The sequence below is a fragment of the Callorhinus ursinus genome, unplaced genomic scaffold (genome assembly GCF_003265705.2).
Source record: "Callorhinus ursinus isolate GAN/ISIS: 27379988/994484 unplaced genomic scaffold, GSC_fseal_2.0 scaffold1, whole genome shotgun sequence".
Lineage (NCBI taxonomy): Eukaryota > Metazoa > Chordata > Mammalia > Carnivora > Otariidae > Callorhinus > Callorhinus ursinus.
The window spans coordinates 145,225,251-145,227,966 of record NW_027397063.1 but is presented as its reverse complement, the minus strand read 5'-3'; positions in this window follow the sequence as shown (position 1 = coordinate 145,227,966).

Sequence of the window (2,716 nt, the reverse complement as noted above, 5' to 3'; positions counted from 1 at the left end):
TTTGGAATGGGATGGAAGATAAGAGAACTTAACTCACCTGAGGGCACACACATGGAACTAATATTGGAATCCAGATCTGTCTCAACAAATTCCATTTGTTTTTCAGCTTCACCATGAATCTGTATCAGTGGGGTGAAGAAGAATCGTCCTAGCTGCTCCGAAGTCATTCACACAGAAAATCGCATACTCTATTTTGCAGATGAATCACCTATACATCTGCCCATCTTGGAGTTAATGCTCTTCTGCGATGTGGTTATCTGTGCTGAACTGCACAACTTTCCGCTGTGCACCGTACCAACCATATCACTCCAAACAAAGAGAAGTGTCAGAAATGAGTGGCTGAGGCTTAGTTTGTAAACCCTGTGGCCTCTTGGGCACAGAAGCCTTGTGTGCAGGTTGTGCAGAGACCTTCAAAGTCTGACTTTGAGCTGTCTATCCCACCCAGCTGGCTTCTGTTCTGCCTCGGGTCTTGCGTGTGCTGCCCTCGGGGGCTTGCATACCAAGCTGGATCTGCCCCGATGTGAAAAGCTCAAGGCTGGGCACAGTAGGACTAGATGCGGGGGGGTGGGGGGGCGGGGGGGGTGGGGTGGGTGGGGGAGGCAGCCCATTGACAGCATGAACCTGGAGAAAAGACTCCTTTTCACTATCATTGTCTGCTTCTGTCAATCAGCCTCAGAATTCCTCTGCAGGGCTAGGATGCCACAGCTCAGAGAAAAAGGGTGACTCTGGGGATGCACACACATGTACATGCACAAATCACACCTAATGCAGACAGGCAGGCAGGGAGGGAGTGGGGAACAGAAAGCGAGAGTGAGGTGTGGTGATCAAATCTGGTGAGTCAACGATGAGAGACCTCACCTTTCGAGGCTGTATTATTTTAATTTCAATAAACATTTACTGAGAACCCACTCCCGCAGAGCACTGTAGCAGGTGCTCTGCAGGCTCCAAGTGGAGTACAAAGGCTCCTAAGACAAGTTGTCGCCCTCATGGCCAAGGGGGAGAAGCAAAAACCCAAACCAAACAAAAAGCAAACAAAAAATAAAAACAGAAACCCTCCACCCCAGGCTCCAATCTTGAGAATTTCTAGGCTCTTTCACAAACATCTCATTTAGCCCTGTTTGCAAAGCGAGGGAGGCAAGTGTTATCTGCATTTTACAGATGAGAACAAAGGCCTCTCGGAAGATCGTGCAGAGCCAGCAAGTGGCAGCCGCAGAATCCAGGTCATGGAACTCCTGTTTCAAAGCTTTCGCCACAATATGACACCGCTTCTTTGTAAACACTTGCTTAGAATACAGCACTGTGTTAGGAGAGCACAAAGAAAAAAAATGATTAATTCTTCCCGGGCCAAGGGAGATAGAGGATCAGGCTTCTCAAAAGAAGTAATTTTCCATAGGTAGAGGAAACACAGATTGTTGGAGGCAGAAAGATGCAACAAGATGGGAAGGTAGGCAACCTTCCCATGCAGGGCAGTGGCCAAGAGGCCAGTCTCTTTAATCCGAACAAATGATTAGATCTAAGTCCAAGACAAAACAGCCAGAGATGAGAGAGCTCTGTCTGCCTCCAGCTTGCCTCCTGGGCTTCTATTTCCCCTGAGGATCCATCTGTATCTTAGAAAATGGACACGGGGAGTGATGACCCCTCTTCATTACCCCTAAACCTCTTCTAATCTCGGGGCTTTGCTGGCCTCAATGTGAAGATCCTGTCAATACACGACAGAATTTATGTGTATTGATCATCCAAGGGATGCATGTATGGGATCAGGATGTTGTTTTGTTTAAAAAAAAATGCTCTTAACTTCCTGTGTGACTTAGAGGGTGCTGTTTGGCCCTCTGATCCTATTCTTTATCCATAAAATGAAGGGAATCATATCAATTATGTGGGTTGCTGTGGGGACCAAGTGAACTGATTTTTTGAAAATTTTAATTCCAGTATAGTTACCATACAGTGTTACATTGGTTTCAGGTGTACAATATAGTGATTCAACACTTCCATACATCACCCAGTGCTCATCACAAGTGTGCTCCTTAATCCCCATAACCTATTTACCCATCCCCCACCCACTTCTCCTCTGGTAACCAGCAGTTTGTTCTCTATAGTTAAGAGTCTATTTTTCAGTTTGTTTCTTTTTTTTTTCTCTGTCTGAGTGAACTGATTTTTGTGAAGCACATAGCACAGTGCCTGACATATAGCTGTTTATAAACAGGAGTGATTACTACTACTTTTCAACATAAGAAAGGGAAATAGGTGAAGATCTATATGTGTTGACCCCACATCGCCCCCCTTCCAGTCTGGTGTGGCCCCTGCAAGGCCAATGAGACTAGAGGCTGAATGGCCTCCATTGTTACAGTCAGGTGGGTCCTTCAAGATGGCTGCTGAGGCCCCTGTTTCATAGGTTCATGGAGAAGAGGAAGAGGGAGAAATCAGGGTTCAGTATCTGATCTGGCTGAAGGAGTGGATCGTAGTGTGTTTTTAAAGCAGTGGCTTTGGTTTTGGTGGTTCAGCTTGTCAGTGAGACATGGTAACAGGCAGATGGTACTCCAAATGTGATGAGGGACTCATATAGGACACTCCTGACCATTCAGCCATGAGAAGACCCCAGACAGCAACTGAGGATGGGGAGGGGCTGGGGCTATAGCCAAGCCAAAAGAGTTAGTGCTCCCACAGGAATGGCCAAGGGGAATAAGACATTTATTCTCTTCCTCAGGGCAAGGATGGC